This window comes from Lutjanus erythropterus, chromosome 15 (genome assembly GCF_056507025.1).
Source record: "Lutjanus erythropterus isolate fLutEry1 chromosome 15, fLutEry1.hap2, whole genome shotgun sequence".
NCBI lineage: Eukaryota > Metazoa > Chordata > Actinopteri > Lutjaniformes > Lutjanidae > Lutjanus > Lutjanus erythropterus.
Genome location: NC_139331.1, coordinates 25,362,241 through 25,390,037, shown reverse-complemented (window position 1 = coordinate 25,390,037; position 27,797 = coordinate 25,362,241). Strand labels below are relative to the sequence as shown.

Below are 27,797 nucleotides of genomic sequence, written 5' to 3'. Positions count from 1 at the left end.
GATCCCTAAAGTGACAATGAGGTGGAGCAAGGTTCATTCAGATCTCTGGTATGTGAAGTGTTGGCCTGATTAAATCATAAACTGACAGTCTCTCTGACAGTCTCGATACCCAGAATGCATCATGCAACATGATGACTAACCCGGGATTTACACCAGATGCGCCTGCGCCGCAGTTTTGCTCCGTCATGCACGCGACTGTTTCAGAAGCGTTTCAGCAGTGGAGCATTTTGCCCGTCTGATTATGTTTACTTGCTCTGATTTTGTTGATTAAGTCCTCTTTCCTTACTCTTTGTGCTTCTACCATGGATAAGCAGGCTACGTAGTTAAATTGTTTATTTTCTGTCTGTCTTTATGATCGCGAGTCTGCACGGGGTCTTTTATTTTGAAAATCAACCGGATTCTCCCCTGTTTTCCGTGCCTGACTTCCTGCCCTTTCGACCAGTTCTGTATCAACTGACACACCATCCGTCGAAAATAGACTCGCTGCGTATTCTCCGCAGAGCAGAGCACCGAGCCGCTTCTGGGACGCTGCTGAGACGCGCCGCTGCGCTTCTGGCGTAAATTACAGCATTGACTAGAATGGGATCTATTTCTCCGCGTGCCGCGGCGCAGCCGTTCCACGGTGCAGACACGCCTGGTGTAAATCCCGGATAAGTGTTTAAAGACAAATATTAGCAGAGCTAGAACAGTCTGGTAAGTTCAGAAAGTTACATCACTACACAACACTAATGGCATATCATGATGTAGTGATATTTATCAGGATATCTTGTCTTGTATCACGATACGATAAATATCGATATATTGCTTAGCCCTAACCTAAAGTTTTTAACATCGTAGGATGAACATTAAACAAGAATTCATGTTTTCAGGGTTGCGTGCAGAGCAGTGAGTGGATGAGATAGTCAGTAAGAGCAGCTTTACTTCACTCAATTTGAAAACAGCGGGAAACCTCATGAGGTTTCAGCGAGGTCACCTAACCTGCTGAATGGGCCTCTGTGATAAAGCTAACTGCATTACAGAAGTTAACTCAGAGACGTGGAGACAAAGACAAAGACAAAGGTATGTTTGTGGCATTGTAACGTAGGTGTGACCTCAGAGTTTAAGGATAGCGGAGATGCTGAAAGAGCCTGACCTCAGAGTCACATGCGGCGTTTAAGACCCTCTACATAACACACTGGCGCTTCAGTAAACACCAGTCAGGACTAGATTAGATTACAAGCCATCGCACTAAATGACCGAGGATATAACCATAACAAAATGACGCAGCAGATGATCTTTTAGCGTCTGTGTGTCATTATGTGCTCTATGATTTGATGCAGGCCGTCACACTCCATCACTCCCTCTTTATCATTTTGGTTAAACGCTACCACCTGCCTCACATAACGCTCGTCTATCATAGGTGCTCCAGCGCCCTGTCATTGTCAGGTAATTAGACGAACCCTGAGTGAGAGTGAATTACAACCAGGATAGTCTTCTGCCTCTTCAACGGAGGAATAACTGAAGAAAACCTAAGCTGTCTGTGGGTTGTTGGCGTGTTCAGATGTGTATATAAATATATATATATATATATATATATAAAAAGCGAGGCATTTTTTTTCTCCATGTGTTGACAGTGCGCTGGGCCGTATTAGCGGTCAGGCCTGGACAGAGATAATGACGGTTAGGTCTGGGTCAGCCTGAGTCCGTCATCGGTCTTATCACCACAAACACACACGGCACACACTCACACGCATGTTATCGTACACCTTTTGTTTAGTCTGCTGTTACGGTGCTGCACTCAAGCCAGGTATTGTTTGACATTTTCTTAAGCCAACAGTTCCAACAACTGATGATTTTTTAGTACAAATATGAAAACATTCACTGTAAAAATAACCTGTTTTAACTTTAAAAAAAAAGCTAGTGCCTGGGCTGTCTTAAAATTAGCTGATATTGAATGAATTTGAAAAGAAAAGTTGAGGCAATTTTATAATGATCCATAACAAATAAACTTTTCTAGTCAGATACACTCATGCAAAAATGAGTACAGCAGTAATATTAAATAGGCTGAAGCTGTATTTAATACAGTGTCTATGGTTAAAGTGAGTTGTTTCCCCCCCGCCATCTCTACCCCAGAGTGTAGGAAGCTCAGGCGGGCTGCAGGAACACACATCATCACAAACTGACAATGACAAACCGGAGCGAGTCCTGCACTGAGAGCTGCTCAGCTGTTTATGACTGTCAGTTGTCTGTCGATGTAAAGTTAGCAGCTGTGGCGTTGTTACCTTAATCTCTGATGACATATCATGATCATTTTATGATTTATTACAGCAAATTTATTGCAAATTTCTCCCTTATGCTATTAAAGCTACTAAAAGGAACGATTATGTTTTAAAACGGTAGTGTTTCCATAGTAATAACCATAAATTATGATAAAAACATACGACACACTGTAAAACTGCCTGGAAAAGTGTTAACACAGTTTCATCTGATTTCAAGGAGAATTCAACCCGATGACAGACATTAAGAACAACTAAATAGAAATAGCCTTCTTGCAGACTTACACAGGTCATATAGAGGCATCAGTAATAAATTAAGGCTGTTTCATAACCAGTTAAAAACTCCTCATGGAAGCTTAAAGTTGAACCAGCAACTCTTCAGTCATACTGATGAACAAATTTAGCTGCAGCTGCTCCTGTTGGAGCTTCTTTGTTCCAGCGTTGGCACGAAGACAACATGTGAAACGGCTCCCAGTGAATTTATTAAATTTTAAGTGTAAGGGGATAGGGACCGAATTCAATACTAACCTTCGTCACGGTGGTCACAGTGTTTTCATTGTTGTGAAAACAAGCAACAAAGACTTATCTTGAAGTTTAATAGAGCCACACAGCAAGTTTTCATCAAATATGCTTTCTTAAAACTTAAAAACAAAACAGAGAGAGTTTTAACTCTCAAATTATGCTAGCTGATCATGTTTCTTTAGAAACTAAGTATAATGATTTAAGCAGAACTCTGTACAGTACATTCAATCAACTCATTTTCATTTTAAGTCGAAGTTAGTTGAACTCATGTTTATAAATTCTGACATGTTCCAAAAATAAATACTACACATTTTAGGTTCAATTAACTTAAATGAATAAAACTTGCCATCCAAACAGCACTGAGGTTTAATGTCCAGCCCTACACTGGACTGAATGTGCCCTATATGAACAGACTTTTGACATTATTCTACCATGAGCTATTATTAGAACCACGTCCCAAAATAGACATTAGCAGGCGGGTGCTATCACCGGCTACACTGAGAACAGCTGGTTGTGATCAAGAGAGAAGAGGAAGGGTGATGAGAGAGGAAAACAGAGAAGAAGAACCTGCATGAAGATTTCCTTTCCTTTCTCTCCTTACGGCTTGAGTTTTTTGGCATACAGAAGCGCTAATGCACACACACACACACACACACACACACACACACACACACACACACACACACACACACACACACACACACACACACACACTTCTTGCAATTGTGCACACACTCAAAATAAACGGCAGTGCACTCATGGGGCGCAGGGATGATGATATAACTAGATTTGGAAACTCAAGTCTCCCATGTGGATGTATTCCCATCCCAAGACTATCTGGGTTCAGCTGCAGCTATCAGTTTGTCCTGCCGCGTCCCGTCCTCTTCTTCTTCTGCCCCTGTCAGCTTAGACGTGGTCTTAAAACAGCTTGAGACGCAACAGATGCAGATGCATGTCCTCGGGGTTAAGGGCATGAGAGAAGCAGACAGACGGAGGAGTGATAGGCACAGAGGCCGCCAAAGACACTTTTACAGCGGTCTTTAAAACAAACACCTGCTGCCGTGGCTGCAGTGCCTGGAGGACATCAGAGGTCCTGCAGTCTGTAACCACACGGCCCTGATTAGATAATGAAACTGAGCTAACAGGGTTACAGCATTACGAACTATCTATCAAGCCATCAAGTCTCAATTAGGGTGTAATATCCTGTACGAGCACGAGGGAGACGAGGCTGCAGCGGAGGGCAAACGCACATAAAACACTGTTTGCCCACCTCTCAAACTCAGCACCCATGAGGAGGATTTACACACAGTTTACAGCTGCCGGGGCACTCAAAGCACTCTAGGACTGCCCAGTTTGCTCTCCACCGGATCACTGAGACCTTTGTAAGCTTTCCAACATGGAAATTAAGGGTGTTTCCAGATCTAGAGTTTGTTTGCTCTGGTCAGAATCAGTGAATGAGTTAGTGAACTTGATGTGTTTCCTCCTTGTTTCGGTTTCTTTTCACACAGAAAGAAACTCAAGTGAACAAAAAAGCAGCCGCTGAACCACTTAAAGCCATGTAAGAGCTTTCAACTCCTCCCACCGGTTAGCTGAAAAGATGCACGATTGCAGTTTTATTGTCCGATTCTTTAATGGAAAATTAAATTGTATGTTCATAATAAAACATAAACGTTAATAACTTATATTTTTTCCAAAAGTGCTCCAGGTTTCTGTCAGGGGTTGTCTCAGTTTCCTTTTTCCAACCTTTCTTCCCTCTACCTCTTGTTCTTTCTTCTCTCACGTTTCCTTGCCCTCTCTACTCATGTCCTCTCCTCTATTTCTACCTCTCTTCCCCAATGAACTTCATTGCCAGCCCAGGTCTGATCTTGATTCATTTTGCATATAGCTGCTAGAAACCTTTGATTTCAGATTCAGCTGTAAAACACACCACTTTTTAACTAATTCTTTTCCTGATGATGTTCTTTAGGAGCAATCTGGGTTCTCAGCTGAGGGTAGATGTTAAGCTGCAGAGCTGTACGTTAGTAATGTTACCAAACGAAGCCGTGGAATGTAATTACAGCTGCATTTGCCACAGGAGCCTACATGCATTCATGCATTTTTCCTCGACTGTTTCTGATTAACACTTGAAATGTTGCGCAGCAATTCATGCACACGCTGAAAGAACGATGAAGCAACTCCAGACTCTCTGAATGATGGGTTTAAGCTTGATCCTGATCTTCTGCCAAGTCCATTTTACACTGCTGATACTGCAGCACTGATTAGAAAACTGATTAGTCTATCCTTTTTATCACGGTACATTGAATCAGTAACTATTCTAAAAACTACTCATTTTACTTTTATTTAGCCAAAAACTAAAGTGATTTCCATGTCGCCTTCATTATGAGACAGACCTTTTAATCTGCTGTATCAAGTTTATTTTTTTAATGTGCAATTTTATGTGAATTCACACAGAGCCTAAAAAAGAAAGCTTTGGTTAACAAAGCAAGATGATAACCACCGTTGTGATACACTTCATCTCTGCTGCATTAAATAATAATTTGTCAGATTAAAGGCCTCACTGTCAATAGCTGCTTTTTAGAAATAAAAGCTCTTAGAGGGTCTGAAAAGTTGCGAGTTGGCAGCACTGAGCACAATAATTATGATGTGGTTCACAAACAAGGTGAAAAAAGTTGACTGTTGACATAAAAAGTGTAAAACGTTCATCTTTTTCCTCTCCACACCCTTATAAATGCATCATCTGTAAGTTTGTTCTGTATATGAAATGTTATTGTGATTGAGTTGTTTTTGAAAATGAAATGCTACTAAGTCTCCTGATCATTAAGAAATGAAATTAAAATGATGGGTAATAATAAGATTATTACAGAATTTATGCGACTCTGTCTGTCAAAATGCTAGATGACGAGAATGTCTAAAGCAAACTCTGTTTCCAGTGAGTGAGGCTTGTGACTGAACCTATTTGTGTATTTTATTATCAGTCATTATATCAATAACTCTGCTTCTTATGAGCAAAATGAGTTATTGTGCCTGTCTATAACACCTCTATAAGTGCTTTTACTGTATGACGATAAAAGTTATGTATGCATGACCCCTTTTCCTGAAAGAGGAAAGAAATCTATTATATTTATTGGTTATGAAACATCAATCATTTCTTCATCTTGAAATAAGCCCGGTTAGTGTGAAAAACAAATTGTGCAATCCATCTATATTTGAAACTAATAAATACAGTACAAGCAGAACAAAATGCAGTGAGGCTTAAGGAGAGATTGATAGAGTAACTGACAAAAGGTAGAGTTTAACCCACCCTCATTTATCACTATGACCCTGAATACAATAACAAATAACTCTCTGTAACTGAACAGGAATCAAACCCTTGTTGCAGCTGAGAGGATCTGTCTTCTCAATCCCAAGCCCAGCCTGCAGTATTTTCATTCCAGCTGTGTTGTAAATCTTTCTGGTATCAAACGGCTGCAGAAACCCTCCGACAGTGGGCCAACTGTGGCTTACGGAGTTAGAAAACGCAATTTGATCTGCGACGCTTGTGTCTTTTTTTCACATCGCATTGCCGCGGGGGGTTTGCTGCGGTTTTGACATAAGGCAGACTCACACTGACACACGGGTCAAAACGTGACACTTTAACTCACACACACACATTACGCAGAACACCTTTCCAGAACATTTATTCAACCCTGAGACAGAAGAAGACAGGAAGTCGGGGTGGGAGGGATGGGGAGAGAAGGAGAGAGGAGAAAAATGATGGCGTTCCCTGGGGGTGACGCAGGCATACCAGCTTTAATCCAAACACTCCAAAATATTTGTATCTATTATGTCAGTATTATAATGCATATAGCACGAGGAATACAAATGACACTTGGAGAGGAGAAAGATGAGAAACATGCTGCCAGAAATTTAACATCCACAGAGCTTTTAGAAAGATGGAGAATAAAAGTTTTGCTTTTCCTTTTTTTTATTATTGTGAATTAATCATTTTAAAAAAAATTGTAAGGTCTTACTTTTTCGTTTGACGAATTAAACAAATGAGATATAACACAGTAGTTGGTGAGCTTTAGAGTTGCTGGGTGGGTGGATTTCACCTCAGGCCACATAAGCTGTTTACACTTGTTTCCAATCTTTATGCTAAGCTAAGCTAACTGTCACCTGGCTCCAGCAACCTATTTACCCCTCAGACATTAGACTGATATCAATCTTCTCATCCAACTCCAGGCAAGAAACTAAATAGGCACATTTCCCAAAATGCTGAACTGTTCATTGAAATATTAGCTTCTGAATATTAATAATTTCACTAGAACTTTTCATGCATTTCAAAGTTTTATGCAGCACATCGTGGAATGGGTCTAGCAGGGTCAATGATATGCCAGCGATGTGAGGAGTCAGAGTTTAGACTCACAGGAGGGAGAGGACCACCCATGAACTCGGCAGCGCTGACCTTTATAGGGCAAACTGTCATATTAACATTGACAGGCATTTTATTAAGCAAATGAAAGAGTTGAAATCTTGAGATCAAAACAAAGAACATGTGGTTGCCTGTAACATTTCTAAAGGGGGTCTGTGGGTCCTTAAAAACCCTTTGTACTTTTACCATGCAAGAAATCACATGAAGTTATTGCAACCTTTGTTCTGACATGTCAACTGTTCCTCTCTCGGTGGCTGATTTTTTTTAATTTTTGTTGTGAAATTATTATTAAATGTATTCATCCATCTCAGGGAGGGCACGTAGTTTTATGCAGCTTTTCTATGCTAACAGAGCTACACATTAACTTTGGCTAGAAGGGCTTGGTTAACTCCAATTAAAGAACAAAATGCTACTTTCTCAAGGTATGTCAAAGAGCTCTAGTCAGTCCACTGGTGAATGACTTCTTCTCCTCCTTTTACATCCCAAGTGTCCTACTCTGAACTGCAGTGGATCTGGCACTGACAACAACAGAGCCCTGATGAGTGTTTGCTTCCATCAGCAAGCTACCAAATTTGTGGATTGCGTAAGAGTAGCATCCCAAAATCAGACTGGTTTGGCTAAGGCTGTAGCCAGACCTACGGAGGCCTGGATCCGCAGTGGCCTCGCTAAACAAACACAACTTGGAGGTCTGGCTTCGCTTTAGCTGGCGGACGTCATTATGCACGTCGATTAAAAACAAACACACTGGCAGAGAGAGAGACATCCAGCTTTTCAGTGTGGGCCTACGGGTGGAAAATTCCCATCTGACAGGGTTAGACAGAGGAAAGGAGAGGGAAAAAGTGAAAGACAGACACTGAGGTTACTTTTAGCTGATGGACAGGAGAGTTTAATTCTTCTCAGCTGCCAAGATGCCAATTCTTACCACTTAAACAGTAACCGAACTGACGGCTGAATGAACTTTCACTCTTCCTCCTTCATTGTCATAGAGAGCGAGTGAAAGAAGAGATTGGGGATTATCCAGCTTCATCCAGCCAGCTCCATTACTGTTATTAGTGGACAAAAGCCAAGATCCAAACAGAGGCTGCCCCCCTCAAGCATACACAAGACCAAACACGGGTCAGACAAAACAGCCACTATTACCAAACCTGATGATTACACAACAGCAAACTGCAGGGTTTCACAAATTTATTACCTCCTCTGCACGAAGTAAACAGCAGAGGTGGGAAGGAAGCACTTAAGTAGAGTTTCCAGGTATTTGTACTTCAAAATAGGCTTGTTACTTTACTTTCGCATTTGAGGAGAATGATTGATTATGTTTATTTAGCATCACTGCATGCCACCTTCACCATCAACAGGGCTAGTTTAAACCTAAATGGATAACACATAGGAAAGATGATTCCCTGCAACATTACGTACGAGAGACGTAACAAGACCGAAAACGACACAAAAGTCGTAACAAGACGAGGAAAAGTAAAGTTCAGTTCAGGAAATGTCCTCCAGAGTGACACTTTTTACTTTAGTGCTTTGAATACAATTCAGAGCCTGTGCTTTTTCACTTTTACTTAAAGTTCCCATGAAGTCAAAATTGATATTGAAGTGTTTTTATCACACGTTTTGTGCTATATGCCACCTACAGGTCAGCATCTGTTCCAACAATGACCAAAGAGTTGTTCTGTTGGTGTTCTCGGGTATTTTTAATGATATTTCAGCTAATGGACAGATAGCTTTAGCTTACTTGTTGCTAAAGTAGCTAACCATAATTGTTAGCTGCCGTTAGCCGGCAACAGAACCAGATCAGCAGCCTCCCAGTGAACATGGGATGAACACATCCTCCGAGACTGACAGGGAATAACAGTACTGAGGTCAATTACAGAGTTTTCTGATGGAAAGATAGCTTTAGTAAGATAGGTAACTGCTAACTGCTGTTAGCTCAGACAGCCGTGACTCAGCCCCGTGGTGCCGGGAGACAAACCCAGCAAGAAGAACCTCTGTACTGTACCCTGTTCCCTGTCATCAAACTGGCTTCTCTTGGTCTCTGAGGCTGTGCTGGTCCCAGTCTGGCCTCGTTCACTGGGAGCTCTCAGTCTGGGAACAGCCAGCTCTCCTTCCTTGTGTTACATCCATGGACTGGCTACGGTAAACGCCAATCAATGTCTGCAACAAGCCCCTCCCTATCAACCTGTTTTACAGGAAACATGTAAGCAATAAGCACTCTGCTAGACATTTCATGGAAAGTTCAGGTAAAAGAGTTGAATCTGTACTTCTACTTGAGTAAAGACAGTGTGAACTTTTGCCTTCTCTGGTGCTTCTTAAGTATTTTCCATTTAAGAAACGGACACAAAGAGCATTGTTACAGGCTGTTCCATGCAAACACGTGTGAAAAAAGACAGTATCTGCATGACTTTACATGGCTAAAACAGAAAATAATGCATTACCACGTTACATCAGCCACTGAGAACTCTCAATTTGAATCAATGATACAGAAGTCAGCGGTTCCCACACACTTCTGGGTGGAAGCGTGTCTACTATATCACACTTGAATCACATGAGAGCACATGGGCCAGTTTGTACCAACATAAATGACTAGCTGCATTAGCATAGCAGCTAATCATAAACCCTACAATAGTACAACCACACACACCTCAAGAGTACCAGAACTCAGTTGGGCACTGGTGTCATGTTGCAGACAGGAAACAGATGGCCTGTTACAAAAAAAAAAAAAAAAAAAAAAGCATGCCAAAGAAGGCCAGAGAGAATGTTTCCCTCACTCTTTTTCTCCCTCCCTCCATCATCCCTTCATCCTCGGCTGGAAGCAAAAAGAAGACTGAAGCCGTGGTGGTGTTTGGAGGCTAGATCAGTGGGCTCTGGCTCGAGATCAGAGTGATGGCGTTCTCTGGGAGATTTTTAAATAACAGCCCAGCATGGCTCTACTGTACTGGGCTAAGCTGGGAGCCAGAGCCTGCAGGCTATTTAAGACAGGACACAACCCAACGGGCGAGAATATATTTTAAGCCTTCGGGGGGAAAATATTGTTATCAAGTGCTGCGTCTCACGTTAACGCTACAAATATAAGTGCTTCATTTAGGGTACGTGTAGGTGTGAGAGAAGATAAACGAGCTACGCCATGATAAAAAATGTATTTTGCAAAAGACTCTACTGCTTTCTCGCAGAGAGGATCGATACCACTCTCATTTCTGTATGCTAAGTTAAGCTACAGCCAGAGGTTATTAGCTTAGCTTAGCATAAAGACTAGAAACAGGGGGGAAACAGCTATCCTGACTCCATCTAAACTGAAAAAAGTACAACTACCAGCATCTCTAAAGCTTACTTAAGTTGTGTATCTGGTTTGTTTAATCCCTACACAAACAGAAATGTAGAAACGAGGCAGCCAGTCCTGCTCTGTCCTCTACAGTGTTCAAAAATATGCATTCCTGAACCAGCAATGGAAAAACAGGTTGTGGGGAGTTACAGGAAGTTATGTTCTGTATTTCTTGGCAATGAGAGATTAAACACCGCAGCTTCCTGGTTATAGTACGTAAAACCACAACTACAGTACTGTCTGTGTGGTTATGTGCATTTCTGAACATTGGACACACCAGGGTAGCTGTTTCCCTTTGCTTCCAGTCTTTATGCTAAGCTAAGCTAATTGCCAACTGGCACTAGCTGAATACTTGAAACCACAGATGTTAAGATTCACTTATGTCCTCATAATACTTCAAAATAAAATACAACTAGGGATTAATTGTTGTGGATTTGGCCATCATTTCTATCAGTTATAGTATTGTAGCTCGCTTTTATGAAGCGATAAGATCTAAGAACATGGTGAATTTTGCTAAAAAGAAGTCTGACTTGGCAATAAACAATTACGGTCAGACAATCAGGCAGGTTTTGAACAAGCTGAACTTGTATAAACCATTTATTTGGAAGTGAAACTCAAAGTGAGTGCAACTGTAACGCAGAAAATAATGCCCCTAAGAGAAAAACTTTTTTGTCAACTGACTTTGTCACTGCGTTTCCTGATTTTAGCGAATAACTTATTCAGTACAATATTTTAAAGATAGAAAAAATGACCAACACTATTAAAAGATATCCAAGTTATCCTTTACTTCTACTTGTAAATCTTTTTGTTTCAATAAACCCACCTATAAAGGATAGACAGAGGAGAGCTACACAGATCAGTGGTACCTGACCACCATCAGACACATTCAACAGATAACCTGTAAATTGTACTTCCTCTAAAACAACCTCCTGACCTCTGCCTGGCACACAGGACTGACCCATCAGCTGCTGATGACAGATAACCTTTAACCCCGAAAAACAGCAATCAGAGATCAATATTGTCTTGAGTAAGACCGCCCTCCACAGAGAACACACTGACAAGCGGACTGACCCTGACTGTTTGAGGCCGTGATCTATCACATGTTTACTTGAGCTCTTTGTCCTGTGTTTTCCAAATCTCCAATCTCAGATATTTATCGTTGTGAAGCTTCTCACGCCGAGACCGTCTCACATTGTCTGATGTCCAGGGACGCCCTAAAAGTTTTCAGTTAGAGACTCTAAAAGATTCAAAGTGCAATCCATTATATTTGGCAGAAATCAAGCTTCTCTACTTGATGTTTGTGCAAATAATGCAGCAAAACTCAAAGTAGAGGATTTTAATTTAATGCCTGCTGCTCAAATCAACACATAAAAGTTTGTGATTTTTAATACAAACATTAACAAAGACAAGATTAATTTGATTTGATAGTTTAGCAAAATGAGTTTAAAATGAGTAAATCTAGATTTAAAATTAAGCAGAGCTCTGTTGTACAAAAACTAATTTTAGTAAATCAAGTAAATTCAAGTAATCAAGTTTAGTAAATCAAAGTTTATTTATGTGAAACACACAAATTAAAAAAAAAAAAAAAAATAGCGAGTACATGGGGGAAACTGCAAACTTTTGCTGCTCTGTATTCCTTAACAAAACTTTGCATTGTTTGCTAGCTAAACAGTAAAACTATTATATTGTTTGCTAGCTAACTAAAAAGGTAGTTAGCCCACTCATGATGACTCAGCAGAAAAGCTATAATTTTTCAATTTAAACCTCCTCAAAAGTTTAAAGTCAATACGGGACCACATTTTAAATTGAAGTTTAAGGTTTTGGTATTACATATTAGTATTACATTTAATCTGGGTTTAGAGTAACAACTAAAGTGAGGTTAAAAGATCTAAAAGATCTATTTGAATTAAAAAAAAAACAAAAAAAAAAACAGGATCAGGTTTCAAATTAATCCTGGTTGGTGCAACCGAGCCACAGACTGTTTTGAAATCCTCACAAAGTTCAAATTCAATCATATATAGTATATTAAATTAAGCAGTACTCAGCTATAACACTTTTTACGTACACCGACTATACTTCAAAGTACGCTCAAAGCCAACATCCGCATTCATTTGTTGTATATAAATATCGACTACACATCTTGAAGTTTAGACAGTAAAAATATATAAAGGCTTACTGCTTTATTAGATTTCACTTACACAAATCCCAGCAGATGTTCTTCCATCAACCGGCAGACATCTGAAAACCTGCCTAACATCTGCAGCTACTCATTTAATGCTTCATTCAAAAACCCTGGGCTGTAAAATCTACAGACATCATTAAGCATGTCTGCTAATTTCTAAAACCTGAAATACAGCAGCGATAAAACTACTAAAGGCAACGCAACCCGAAACACATGTTTACTGTATATTGGAACCTACCAAGTGTGGGCCGACTTAAAACACATGTTTAGATAGAAGAAACCTCCTCTCAAAGTCTCTTTGCAGAGACTTGGGAGTCTTCATTAAATTTGCACCCTGTAATCCTGCTGCATAACATTTCAACCTTTACTGGAAGTCTTGGAGGATTGTTGAGGAGTGTTTGGGCTTTTTGAAAGTCTCCAGACTTCTAATAAGGAGTTAACAAAGCCAAAAACATAGAAAAAGAGCGCTCTGTCTCTACTGTATTTGTCTCTCTTTTTGTTTCTCTCTCAGTCCAATTAGGTCGTAAAAAGTGGGGCATGTTCGCCAAAGCATACCAACAACAGTTACGTTCAAACTATATTTTGATGATTAATGACATAAAAATGTATGTTATAAATGTCCCTCCCTCTCTGTCTCGTTTCTTTTCCCCGCAATGTCATTAAATCCTCCTTCAAATCGAGTTTCTCGGCCTTCTCATGCCCGCGCAGCACATGCTTCAGGACTCATAGCGATCCTTTGCCTCTCAGAACAAATTGAGTTTAATGGGGGTGAGGCGGGGTGAGCCGAGGGGGAGGCGAGGGGAAGGCGAAGAGAGGGCTGTAAAAACACACCACATGCTACTCTATGCCAGTCCCTGTGAGGAGAACAGCAGCGTTACTGCCTCTGACATTATTCCTTACACCAAATCCAACAGTAACATACGCTGAGATGGCAAAAACCGACACACGCTCACACAGGCGATCGCTGCACGACAAAAATACATCTTTAAAGGGATAGTTCGCATTTGATAAAGTGGGGTTGTATGACGTAGTTATTGATAGTTGGTGTATTACCTACAGTAGATGGTTTGGAGAAGAAGAGAGGAGCATCAGCACGGAAGCTAAGCAAAAGATATTTCAGCCACTTAGAAAAATGATGATATTGATGATATTTTCAACACTTTACTTTGCTGTCAGACATCTTTTCTGATGGTAAACAGCTCTTATATACACCCAAACACTGTTCTCTCCAAACCAACCAAACTCCATAGGCGAAATTAACAATTTTACACGAGAGTTGTTCTACTTCTGCCTAAATTAGTTAGCTTGTTTGTGTTATTCTCTGACTTTGGTTTTTCAACAAGATAGTTTGGATTCACCAAAGTCACACAAATAACACCAACAAACTAACAGATGGAGGCAGCAGTAGACCAGCTGCTCCCATGTTCTGCAAGTTAAAATTACTCATTTTGCTTATGGAGTTTGTTTGGTTTGGGGAGAGCAATATTTGGCTTATATAACAAGGGCTTCCCGTCAGAAAAAGCTGCCTGATGGCAAAGTAGAGCAGTTAAAATATAGTAGACATAGCATACATTTAAAGTCATATGGTTTTTTTAAGGTGGACCTTTTTAATAAGTGGCTAATTCACCTTTTGTTGCTGACCCTGTCCACAACGGTACATTGCTTAACCTCTGTGCTGGGGCCTTTTCTGCTTCCTCATAGTACCTCAATCCTCAATCCTACATGAAATAATCTGATCTATCCCTTCAACATGCGACTGAATGAAGGATTTAGTCTTAAAATGACAGCTCCCTGAGTCATTTCACATTAGCATTCCTTTGTTTTATAGAAATTCAAGACTCTAAGGCTGAATCTCAAATGAAAACTCTAAACAATCCTGATTGTATTAATGTTATTCTGGTAGTTACCACATTAGGGCAGCTGTCAGAGAAAAGTCTACTCTGTTACTGACTTTCAAACTGTCTCAACTTCCAGTATAAATTGCAGTGACAAACACCATCCATCTTCTCCTCAGAACAGGTTAAAACGGTCACAGTTGTTGGCAGATACCAGTTCATCCACGTCTCGCAAACACACACACACACAAACCTGGCCGGACAGGCCAGTGAGCAAACATACACACCTTTGGCAAAACACTGACGTGAACACACACAGTTGGTATGCACCTTGAACACTGGTCTTTTTTTTCTGCCCTCCTCACGGTGCAACGCTCTGGTTTAATTAACTGGACCAGCTGTAAAGGTTCTTCTAAGGCCAGTACATCCAAGAAAACACACACACACACACACACACACACACACACACACACACACACACACACACACACACACACACACACACACACACACACACAGAGTCAGAGGTGCAGCGTTCTTCACCCTGACCAAACCAGGGTGCCTTGAAGAGAAAATTAATTTTCCTGGGTGAGCATGGCTCGCTAAAGGGCAACTAAAAAGGCAGCAAGTCTGCTGAATAAAGTCATTCAAGAGGTTCTGTGGCATTCTGTCTGCATGTCCACGTCTTCCAGACCCGAGGATGAACTGGACGCACACAAGCTGTCTGGATCACTGCAGCTGCCAATCTGCTGTCCTGCTTGTCATCATTTCAACATCAAACAAGACAAAGAGGTACATATGCAGCATACATAAAAAAGATCCCCTCCGGACATATGAAAATATCTTGCTTTGAATACTAATTTGTGACTGATTTATCCACAAAAAGTTTCAATCAGCCCGTTAAAAATTCTTAAAATTACATCTACGGCGTCTCTGTTCTCCTCCCACTGTTCATTTCCTTGACTATTTGACCCAAGACGTTCCTACTTGACTGAAAATTCCACTCTCAGCGTACGTGCACTGGTTTCCACATCACACTTGTGTAAATTCAACACATTCTCACTCCCAACTCGTCAAATACGACAGCTAGGTCAGTGGCCCTGTGCTTCAAACTATGAAGCACAGGGCCACGTGCAAGGTTCTGCAGTCAAGTTAGAAATAATAAATACGAGAACAATTAATCAACCATTAATCAAATCACATTTTTGAGTGTAGGGAGCCTGTAAAATCTAGTCCACAGACAAAGTAAAAAATGTGTTTGATCGTCACACCAGCACAAACGTGGAACTGCGAGTGTGTGCTTTGCATCTTCACGAGTTTTTACTCCCACGTGCACGACCCTCGGCCCGGCCATTTTTTCCCCCTCTCCCACCTCGCTGACCTCTTAAATCTAGCAGGATCCAGGGGACTTACCCCCACAATCTCGCTGGGAAATAAATGACTCCCCACAGCTATGAGGCTCCTCAAATCCCCTCCATCCAGGGACCAGTCCGGGCAACAACACGGACATCAGAGGAGTGATAAAACACTGCTCCTCCAGGACAAGACTGTCTGCAAAAACTCACACAAGGAACTGGCCCAAAAGGAAAGGAAAAGTTCTTGGAGAGCAGAACTATGGTCTGCAAAGTCAGCTTTTTAACAGAGAATTATCATGTATAATAATTGCGACTGGGGGTCCCAAGCAGCCAAAGCCATACAGATAATGGTATGAGGATGCAGGTATTATTGAGAATGTGGTTTAAAGGGTGGGATATGGGGGACAGAAGAACCCCAGCACCCCCTGCAAGCAGCTGCATGCTGACGCTAAAGAATGCCAGGAAGTTTTTTTGGGGGGGCCACATCTGCTTTAGCTATCAGCAGACCCCATCGCCCTCCCCATGCTCTTCAAAATGACTTTTATTTTGGAGTACTTTTTTTGAAAAAGGGAGGAAGGAAAGAGGGAAGGAAGGAAGGACGGGCAGTAGGAAGGAAGGAAAAAAGAAAACACCCCTCTAGGAGAACTGAAGCCATTAGGAATGCATGCTGAGTTTCAAAAACAGAGAACAGAGAAGAAAAGGATAAAAATCAAATCAAGGGTAGAGAAAAAGAAAAAAAGACGGGGGTTGGAAAGGAAAGAGGGCTTTTGCTTTTCTGTGAGAGAACCAGGCCAGAGCTTAGTACAGCGCCAGGTTCCATTCAGACTAGACAAAGTAAATAAAACCACTTGATGAAAAAGAGCAAAAGGAAGCCAACGCATGGCGGAAAGAGCGTTCCGAGCAGGGGGGTATGAAGCCGTACCAAGTTATAAAGATGCAGGGAGAGAGAGAGAGAGAGAGAGAACGACTGACTGACGTTTTTGTTTGCACAACTGAACAGTCGGCCTTATCTGATGGCCGGACACAGATTTACACAGATTATCACATGGATTGTTAAACATGAAGTCACATCTCTGTGTGTGGGGCGCAAAGCAGAGAAGAAGAAAAACAGCGGGAAAGGCACTGACACTGTGCATCAATCATTTCTACGGTCGACCCTCCTAACTTCTTAACTGTTTGGTAACCATGGTAATTAGGGCGAGAACCAGGGTGCGTTCCAGGTTGCAAATCGAATAAATTTAGGAAATCTGACAAATCATTATTATTTCATCACTTTCTGATTGATCAGTTGCTGAAAAGACAATGGATAGTGGAAATGTGGAGAGACATCGGGTCAAATGTCAAGCTGAAAAAATTAACCCATTATCTACTGTTAGCATTCAGCCACTTCCAAGCTAACAGTGCCACAGGGAATCGGACAAATCGCTATCCTTTAATCAGCTCCTGACTGATCAGTGACTGAAAAGACAATGGATTGTAAACATCCGGAGGGACAGTATATTTGATAACCCATTAGCTACTGTGAGAGAAATGCTAACGTTAGCATTCAACCACTTCCTAGCTAACAGTATCATTTGACAGGAAAAGTGTCAATGAATTCTGAAATATCTACACACCACTTTTCTATTTCAAGTCTAACGGTTACAAATTTGTTCAGCTCAGATGAGAAAAGTAGTGCTGGTTGCTAGGTAACAGACGGATTGAATATTTAAGATTTCCTAACTTGAGGTAAGAAAAGATATGATTCCTAAAGTTAGTTACGATTTACTCCTGTAACACCAAATTGGGAAAAATTCTTCCCTAGACTCTTTCTATTTTAAGACTTAAGATAAGTAGTTTCTCTAATCTGGCCCCTGGAATAACAAACAAAAGCGAGTTAACACCCAGCTAATCAAAATGAGCGCTGCATGGAGCAGGCTGGGCTTATATTCCTCTTCCTGTTCCTGTGCCGTCAGCTCTCTGGCCTGCCCTCTCTTCTCGTAACCCAAACCACACACTAATTCATAAATTACAAACAAAGAGTCCCTTGTGGTTCGGGAGGGACCGGGCCGGCACTGAAAACTGGCGCTACAGGGGAACGGCAACGCGTCAATTAGAGGGAAACCTGGCTGACGGGGAGAGGTAGGTGTGGATGCATGCAGAGTCTCAGGAGCACAGACCTACTGTATACACTGTTCACAACAAGACAGGAAAACACACACACACACACCATTTGGAAGCCATCTAAGCAATTTTGTCATTTTGGAGCCCAGGAACTGACTGTGCCATTGTCTGGCGTGAGCGGCTCGCTGGGTTCCTCGGTCCTGTTTACGAGGGGTGACGTGGGCGTTCAGGTGTTGCGCACGCAGCGCCGGGAGTTAAGCCTCTAGCGCCGTTGAGCTGAAGGCAAGCTTCTGTGGAAAAACACGTGTTGAGTTTGCAGGAGCTGTTGCTACAATCCTGCATGTGGACTAAACACAAAACATATTTTGAGCTCAGCATCAGATGAAAGGAACCCATCGAGGCTGATTAGTCTGGTTCTGCTCAGTATACAGATTCTTATGTGATGATACACCGAATTTACTGAATCTCTTGTGAATGTTTTATGACCTAAATGTCCTCATTAATTTGCAATTTTATAGTAAATACAGTTTTTCAAATCCCATAACTAAACTGAGAATAGCTACAGCAACCAGTGACATCCATCCAGATGTTCGACCAACCAATCAGCCAACGTCTTGTCAAGAAGCCCAGAATATTTAATATGCAGATACTATTAAGTCAAGTTAACTGCAAGAACACACATAACCAGATTTGCTGGTAATGGCTGTGGTACCCAGCACAAGGACTAATTTGTCGAAAAACAAAAACATCATTTACGTCATTTAACAAATTGGAATAATTTACCCCTTAATGTTCTCCTAATAAAAAATAAATTATCCCTTACAAAAGAATATGCAGAGACATTTATTGGCATGCAGATGACAGACAGATTTTAATCATTTATATACAGATTTTTAAATATTATTTTTTACCTAAATGTATGCAAATTGTTGACTGGCATTTAGTGTTGCCGTGGCATCAGCTTATGGGTTCCTTTAAATAAACAAAATAAACAAGCCATACTTTAGTTAACTCAGACAAATATAAAAAGTAAACCACTGTAAGAAAGGAAATGACACAGGCACAGATGAATTAAAAAAAATACAAACTCTTAGAGTTAAACTGTGACATAGATTTCATTATATTACCTATTATTCAAATATTCTAGAACTAAAAAGACCAGAAAGTGCAGCAAAAATGATGAAACGATTAGTTGATTAACTGATTAGTTAACTGTCAAAATATTAAGGGCAACTATTCTGATAATCTATTAACCGTTTCAGTAGTTTTTCAAGCACAAGGCAAAACATTTGCCATATTTGTCTGTTCTATATCAACGTTAACTGAATATCTTTCATTCAACCTTTATTTAAAATCAGAAATACATTGAGGTAGAGGCCTCATTTACAAAGTAGCCCAGTAAAACAATAAAATCTCTGACTTTTTGACTTTTATGCAAGTTTCTCATCGTGTTCTCTGTGTCCAGGAGCTTTTATTTTAAAATGTCATCTTGCGCTTCGACAGTTCATAGACTGAACAGTTCGTCGATTAATCAAGAGAATAATCTAAAGATGCACCGTTGATCGCCCATGACTGGTGACCGGCCGGTCAGCCTCAGATATATCCGATTCGTAACGCCACAGCCATATTCAACGGTGCCGGTCACAGCCTCACACACACACACACACACACACATTCAAGCATGTCATCGACTTTAAGAGGAACGATCGACACCAAGAACAGGATACAGAAAAGAGTCGTGGGGGAATAGAGGAGAGGACATGACTAGAGAGGGCAAGAACATGTGGGAGAAGATGGGAGGAGAGAAGACGGAAGAAGAAAAGTAGAGGGAGGAAGTGATTTTTATGCCTGATAGATTTTTCATCAGATACTGTGGTTGTTTAAAAATGGAGATAACAACTCCCATGATTCCATGCTACTTTTGTCTCATGTTTTTGTTTTAAAGGGACATTTCACCCCCCCAAAAAACTTAAAAACACATATTTTTCCTTTGACCTGCAGTGTTTTTTATCCATCTAGACTGCTTTGCTGTGAGTTGCAGAGTTTTGTAGATATCAGCTGTAGAGATGTCTGCCTTCCCTCCAGTATAACGGGTCTAAATTCGACTCTGCTTGTGGCGCTCGAAGTGCCAAAAAATACATTATACCAGTGAATGCGTCCAGAAATCCTGACCTCATTACTCAAGATAAAACACAGACTTTGTTGTAAGCAGTTTCATGTGGGATCTATTTTAATTTTCAACAGTAAAATCTGCTGGAACTACTTTCTTTCTACTAAACAGAAAATAGTTCCTAGAAGACTCTGCTCACAACAAAGTGTTTAGTAATCAGGCCATGATTTGGTCTGTGGATTTCCAAAATGCTGATTAAATTAAGCGATAATGACATAAACATTCAGAGGAGTCGGTGTTGTGGTGAGTTAAGTGACATCTTTTCAGCGAGCTGCTGCCTGCTCCTCTGAGTCAGCACCACTATTTACAGTGTGTGTGAACGACTGGCCGCCCCTGGTTGGTTTTACTGTATTATGTTCCCCGTGGTTAATTACAGGGGAGTCAAACTCCTGCCAGCAAAAAGCCTGTTTTCTACCCACAGCTCATTAGGAAAAAACACTGACCATCTATGGAAACACACACACACACACACACACACACACACACACACACACACACACACACACACACACACACAAAGAGTTTCACTGCTCCTGTTAAAGGTACCAGTACTGAGCTGGGTGTTGTCAGGCATCAGTCCTGTCATGTGAATGTGTTTGTGTCTGTATCTAAGTGATCTCATGCAGTTATCTCATCTGTTCACACCTGAAACCTACAGCTCTCTGTCAGAGTCTAATCCAGTCAGTCGTCCTGGAACATCTTCCTCTCAGCTCCTGACAGAGGTGGAAAACGCACACACATTATTTACTCAAGACTGAAAATAACTCTATACTCTAAAATAAAAGTAGAAGTACTGATTCAACTTCTTTACTCAAGTAAAAGTGCTTCCCTCATTGTTTATTTGTTCTGTTATGTCTTGTTATGTTGTGTATAATAAGCACTGATGTGTACACCGAGAAATCTACGTGTTATTGTCTCATACATTTAGACTGAAATCCCTCTGGATGGCAGTGAGACAGCGTGCAATGATGCAAGATAAAAATAATCAATAATTCCTCTCAAATGCATTAAAACTAAACAACTCTGTTTTGAAAACGGAAGGAGTAGAAAGTAGAGATATCAGTGTTAAAATGTAGGGAGTAAAAGTAAAAAGTTGATACCTGAAAACTCTACTTAAGTACATCAACACAGTATCTGCACTCCTAAACACTTGCTTCCTTGTGTTTCAGACACACCGACTTCCAAATAATTAAAGACAGTCACACTCATACAAAAGTATCCGCTCATACATTCCCACATCCTCGACAGCGAGAGCTGAAACAGCGATGACGATCCTGAGGGCAACACAAGGTGAGGTGTTTAAACTTCCCAACCAGCAAAAGGTAAAAACAGAGAAATTACTCTTAAGCATCCAAAGTTTAGAGCTTTAAAGGTTTAAAATAAGAGGGATGTTCTCACTTCTCAGCAGTCTCACAACAACAACAACAACAACAACAACAACAACAATCCAGAAACAGGCAAAAGTCTCCAGACTGTGGCAGAGAGGTTTAACAGCGTGTTGAGGCAGAAGACGAGGTGACACTTACACACACATCTCTGAATGGAAAATCCTCCGGGGTCCAGGCTGTAACTTTCTCTCTGAGCGTGTGCTTGTGTGCGTCTGTCTGGCTTGTCAAACACTGACCCCTCCTCCTCCTCCTCCTCCTCCTCCACCTCCACCTCCTCGTCCCGCCAGGAGAGCTGGGACTACAGCTCAGCCGTGAAAACAAGCGCTCACGTGAATAGTCCACCGCGGGTCCGACCAGAATGAGAGGGAGCACGGCCCAAAAAAGGAAAAGAGAGAAGAAGGGAGGGAGGAAAAAAGGAAAAAAGAAAAGGATAGCCCCTTTAAGAAGGTAGGAGTTCTTCTTCTTCTCATCCAGAGAGACTGAGGCTGTTTCTAATGCTGCTCCTCTTTTAGTTCCCCCTTCCTTCCTCCTCTCAGGGAGAGAGAAAGTTAAACCCGGCTTTAGACAACTGGAATGTGACAGCAGGAGAGAGCGACGGAGAGAGAATGAGGTGGTGAGGGAGGGACTGTGTGTATGTGTGTGAGAGAGAGAGAGAGAGAGAGAGAGAGAGAGAAAGAGAGAGGAGCAGGGACATGGAGTGTCCACCTCCACAGCCCACTGCTGTGTGAGCGAGCAGGAGAGGTAGAAAGGGGGAGGGAAGCAAAAGAGGAGGAGGGGGCTCCGAGTGTGTGCATGAGTATGAGTGAGGGAGCGAGAGATGAAAAAAGAAAGAAAGAGCAGCTCCAGGAAATGACTTGAGTATTTCATTCAGCTCAGATTGGGAATGTGGTGTGTAAGAGCAGGAACACGCGGCTCAGGGCTGCATGTAAGTGAACGTGCACGGCGAGGTTGGACAGCGTGATCATATGTACAGTGAGACAATATAAATTTGTCAACAATCGACAGGTTTTTCCACCATTTATAACATTGTAACTGTCCCTTTAATATCTGTAGGCCATGGTAAATAAACAAGCAGGACTACTTTATTGCAATGTTGGGTTATTAGAGAGAAGTGCACTGATTTTTCAGGTATTTAATTTGATGCATTTGCTCAAAACAGCCATTCTTGTCAAGTTTTTCCTAAAGGACTGGTGCGTAGGATTTTCTGGCATCTAGCAGTGAGCTTGCAGATTGAAAACACCTTGCCATTTGCTTGGGGTTCGGATAAAAGAGCAGCAACCTTGAGACAATCAACAATGCATCTTTCGACCACGCAGTCAAATCAGCTGGATGAAGCGCCCTGGACCACCCCAGGAGGAGTGGAGGTGAGCAGGCACAAGAATCATGCTGGGACTTTAGGCTACTCCTGAAAGGGAAAGGGAAAACAGAGCCTGTTGTGACCGCATCTTTGAGAGACCTGCACCAAAGTAACCCCGGACCGAGCTGTTGCATAGTTGCAACATGCAAGACTACGACAGGACGAGGAGAGGAAGACTTCGTGTTTACATCGATAATGCTTTGTGCTCAAACACAATCAAAATTGATGCACAATGTGTCCAAGCTGTCTAACTTTTTCATGCACAGATGTTGACAGACAGAGAACTTACTTTAAAACTCTAAATAGCATTTAACTGCTGTGTTTTGAACTGTTTACCAGTATAAGGAGTATGTATTGTGTTGCAATGTTCAGGTGCGTTCTTGTGTGTGCACATATGATAGAAACAAAACACTATTCAGTTCTTAAAAATAACATTTAATAAAGTCTTCATATTTTATTTGAAAGAAAAAGTGTATTACTTACTTTATTTCAACTACTTCAATGCAAAATAATAGAAAAAAAGAGTTTGAACTGGATTGTTTCCTTTACAAGCTCAATGAGTAAAAACACATGAATAAACAGGACTCATTAGTCCTTCTGATGTGGTGCTTATGAAGTGTCTATAATCTGTACTTGTAAACTATGCAGTAAAAAATCTAACAAACCCTCCAGGCAAAAGAAACTAAATGGATGATCGTGACTTCTCAACTAAAGCCCCAAATTGCAGTAAAAACATTTATTGTAACTTGGACTCATGGTTCTTAATCATTTTGCCTGTTAAGAGTAAAAAAAAAAATGTGCACAAAGTCTAGTATTTCGCCGCAATATCCGTGCCTAATGTAAGTTAAGAGCGTTCTTAGCGAGTCAGTGATTTTCCTTTTCTCTCGATCCAGAGGAGCAGTGTTCTGTATCCATCACTATTCACTTTGGCTCGTGTCACCGTACCGAACCTTTAAAAAGTCGCTTTAATGAAAACAGAATGAGAGGAAAACCCGTAAAAGAAAACTAGACTGTGTGTCAGCCAGACGCTTTGATTCCTTTATCTACAGCCTGTTTGTTTAGTGAACATGAGGAAGCAGCAACAGAGGGCTGCGCTGATGCAGACAGATAACACACACAGGTGACTGCAGCATGATAGGATGACTGCCAACTTACTGCAGTCCTCGCTGGATTTGATGAACTCAGTGCTAACTGAGGCATTTAATACACTCGTCAGGTCTGTTGGGAAATGTCAGAACGTTCATCATCACCTGTCAGCAACAAGACGAGATAAACACCAGCAGTCATTATATGTAAATATCAATCAAGTACGTTTACTCAAGTAGAAATCAGAATTACTTTACTAAAGTGTTTCCAATTCACACCACTTTTCTGTTCCAGTGCTTTTTACTCCACTATATTAAAGGAGCATTATGTAACAGTCATGCTCAGGCAGGCTGCAGGAGCTCTGCAGGAGCTCTGCAGGAGCACAAGACAAGAACAACATTGCAGTTTGATAATAACAAGTGACGATGAGTCCTCTGTAAGTTGTTTATAGCTATCAATTGTCTGTCATTGTAAAGCCAAGCCCACTATTCTGAAAACACAAACTTGAGTTGAGTGACTGCCTGTCAGACCCCATTTGCATATTTGCTCTAATTTAACCATTATAAACATCTACCCTTTCTAAAAGATCATTAATGATTTATTATGACTTATAAACAGACACTTTATTCGTTCATTCGGTGAACATTCTGCATTAATTTTAACTCTAATTAATGTGAAATAGGCAAACAGTAATGCAACTTACGGCACAGAATAGAAATTTCAAAAGGGGAGCGCTGTGACTGTAGAGTTGTTGTAAATATGCTGCAGATTTATCCTTTAACTTACCAGTAAAAATTTATTTTACATGAGTACTTATACTATCTATACTAAAGTACATTTTGCAAATAATGACTTACTTTTCCAGGACTTCTACTTGTAATGGAGTATTTTTTATATTGTAGTAGTACTATTTTCACTCAAGTAAAGGATTTTGATTACTTCCTCCATGACTGATGAGAAATAAAGTTGCGAATTAAGTGTCATTTCCTACAGTATTAGCATAGTTTAAGATCTAGTCGAATGTTTGTAGTGAAAGTGAATAATGGTGGTTTTGTGGTTTCTAAGACTCAAAGATTCAAGTTTGTCTAAAAAAAATAAGAATGACTTCTCTAAACAAAAGATTTCTAGGCTAAACTTTGTTTAGTTTATTTCAAAACTAAAGAGTTTTCTCAACTTTTTTCCCACAATGTGGCATCAGGTATAGACTTGCAGTTTTGAGTCAATTATTGATTATTTGATTGCCTGTGTAAACGCTGCAGTATAGCCTGATTTGCAGAAATGATCACTGGTTAGATTTCTGTCCTGCTTTGCCTCCCATCCTTTATCTTCATTGTGCTGACAGTCTCATGATCACATTAGATAATCGGTGTCTGTCTGCCCTACAGGCTCGATACTGACCACCAACCAGCCTCTGTAGCACAGTTTTATCGAGGTCACAGGTCTCATCAGCTCCGGTCTGTATGGGACTGGGAGGAAAAAGGGCCTCTCTGATGATCATTTTTAGGGTCTGTCGCGCTGCTGCTGCTAGTCAAAGCCACTTACGTCCCTGAAACTGTTCCAGCCGCCAACATAGGAAGCACTTTCCAGAGCGGAGGAATGTTCTGCGTTTGGCTTTAGGCTGTTTGTCTGTAGGATAATAGGAGCATGCAGTCAAGTCGACGTTCGTACAGTCACACAAACACATGTATACACATGTACAAACATACCTACACACATAAAGCACAAATAGATTATACAGTACATGCACAAGCTGAATGCACAAACACACAAACATCTCCCCCCCGTCCTGTGGTTTGTGCTTGGCCCGTTTTCCCAAATGAGCGACTGCTTTTTGTTGGGCTGGAAACTGCAAAATAAGCAGAGCTCTGGACGAGAACTCGCTGCCAACTTTGTCGGCTTCACGAAGTCGTAAACTGCGTACAGTACACTACTGTTTGTCGTGTCACTCTGCGCTCACGGCGAGAACGGCCCTCTCGCTCTTTTTGTGATTCTTGTTTTCGTTTGTATGTAGAGTGTGTTGAATCAGAGGAGGAGGTGAGGTGGGGGGCAGACTAATGCTTTCCAGTCTGTGGCTGGTTTCAGTTTTCCTCCTGCGGTGGACGAGGACAGAGGGAGAGGAAGGGAGAAAGGGAGAGGGTTGAATTAGTGTGTGCGTTGGGGGTGGGAACCGAGAGGAGAAATTCCCAGGGCATCTGAAGCTGGAATTATAGTTCTGCAGGATACATTTAAATGTCTCTGCGGATCCATGTTCACAGAGGCGTTCTGGGTAACTATAGGTCTCGGAGGCTTGCGGAAGAGTTGGTGCACACACCTTCACAACTAGACACTCAGTATGGTGAAGCACCTACTGCAATGTCGCCCCAACTGCCAGATGCAACCAGCAGATATTTACAAAGTTGCAACAACCACATATTTGAAACTGAAGCAGTTACTGATCACGTGAGGCCTCTAGCGGCTGGTTAAGAAGAGTGAGAAGTCCATCATGTCTATCCAGACTGATACAATGTCTGTAGTGAAGATTTTGAAGGAATTAAATACAGAACTTGCCATTATATTGACCTGTAACTTTGAAATAAGGTTTTTAAGTAAAGGTATTAAGTTTTGGTAAAATAAAAGTTAACGCTAAACATGTCTGATTCCAGTGAATGCTGTCTTCACTTAGAGGCTATTTTTACAGAAGAGGACTGATAAAGAGCTGAATGTTATAATGTCACAGTGAAGCTGACCTTTGACTTTTGGGATATAAAATATCATCACCTCATCATTTTATCCATTTAGACATCTGTGTGTGTGATTTTGTCATAATTAGTGTATGAGTTCATGCGTTATGGCCAAAACCTTTGATCATCAAAATCCAACCAGTTCAACCCCTAACTCAAAGTGGACGCTCGAATCAAGTTTGAAGACATTCCCTAAAGTTGTTTAGATATCGCCTTCGCAAGAATGGGATGACCCAAAAAACATAATGCCTGCGGCCACAGCTTTCATCAGCGTGTAGTCGTTTAAAAAAACATGTTTTTACAAAGATTCTGAATCACAGATGTACTTCAACATACTGTCATGACTGTGCACAAAAATAATAGGCTGATTGATCCAGTAGTATGCTAAATTAGCTTCAGACAAGCTGCACGTCTGTTGATTATGTACGCACATATCAGCGACTGCACAATCTCTGCCAGGCGTAATGATAACTTGTTATAAACAACAACAGTGGCCAGAGGGGATGCTTTATATAAAAGCATATTGATTTTAGGAATGGCTTTCATGTTGTTGAAGGGAAAATTGTGCTAATGCCTGGTTTCAATAGGTAATATATAGGTAATATAATTAAATTATTACATACATGTTAATTCTAACCACTGTAATTTCAATATGAATGGTGTATTTTCAGAAGAACAGGGAGGAACTGCCACCTGGAAAAAATAAGTCGGAGCAACTTAGGAAGCAGTTGATGGCAGCTGATTTGATTGCTGAAAGACACTTTATAAGTAATATCTGCACAACTCAATTACTCTCCATGAAAAAATGCCTACTCCCTCAGATAGTCTGGGACACGAACCAGTCAACTTCCTGCTCTAACCTCTAGGCTATCGCCGTCTGTGTGCTCGGAAATGGTGGACAGGACGGAGACAGGAGACAAACAAGGGAGAGGGATGAGATGAAAGAGGGTTACGGCCTGCGAGGGGACGTGGACGAGGAAATGGAGAACATTGAAGGGGACGGAGCAAGAAAAAGAACCATGCATGGTTAAAAAAAACAACAGTGCCTATGAGTCAAACATATGTGAGCGGTGGGTGGGAAAGACGAGAAGCTG

At 41.1% G+C, this 27,797-nt stretch overlaps 1 protein-coding gene and 1 long non-coding RNA gene across 5 annotated transcripts in view; one reads left to right on the top strand and one right to left on the bottom strand.

The window, feature by feature from the left end:
• The window catches only part of eva1aa (eva-1 homolog A, regulator of programmed cell death a), a 105,653-nt gene that overhangs the window by 21,134 nt on the left and 56,722 nt on the right, over positions 1-27,797 (bottom strand). The window contains exon 1 of one of the 2 annotated variants that reach the window (XM_084737235.1): positions 21,679-21,814. The exons of the other annotated variant lie outside the window; for it this stretch is intronic. The gene's annotated coding sequence lies outside the window, so the exon portion shown is untranslated. Of the gene's footprint in view, positions 1-21,678; positions 21,815-27,797 lie in introns of those variants that run through there. 2 annotated transcript variants of the gene reach the window in all.
• On the top strand, positions 17,831-23,183 carry LOC146314498 (uncharacterized). 3 transcript variants are annotated; one of them, XR_014771914.1, is made up of 4 exons: positions 17,831-18,000; positions 21,322-21,667; positions 21,828-21,987; positions 22,726-23,183. It is a non-coding gene; the product is annotated as an uncharacterized LOC146314498 (long non-coding RNA). The 3 variants fall into 3 exon arrangements; XR_014771912.1 differs by lacking the exon at positions 21,322-21,667; XR_014771913.1 differs by lacking the exon at positions 21,322-21,667 and having other exon boundaries at positions 22,857-22,967.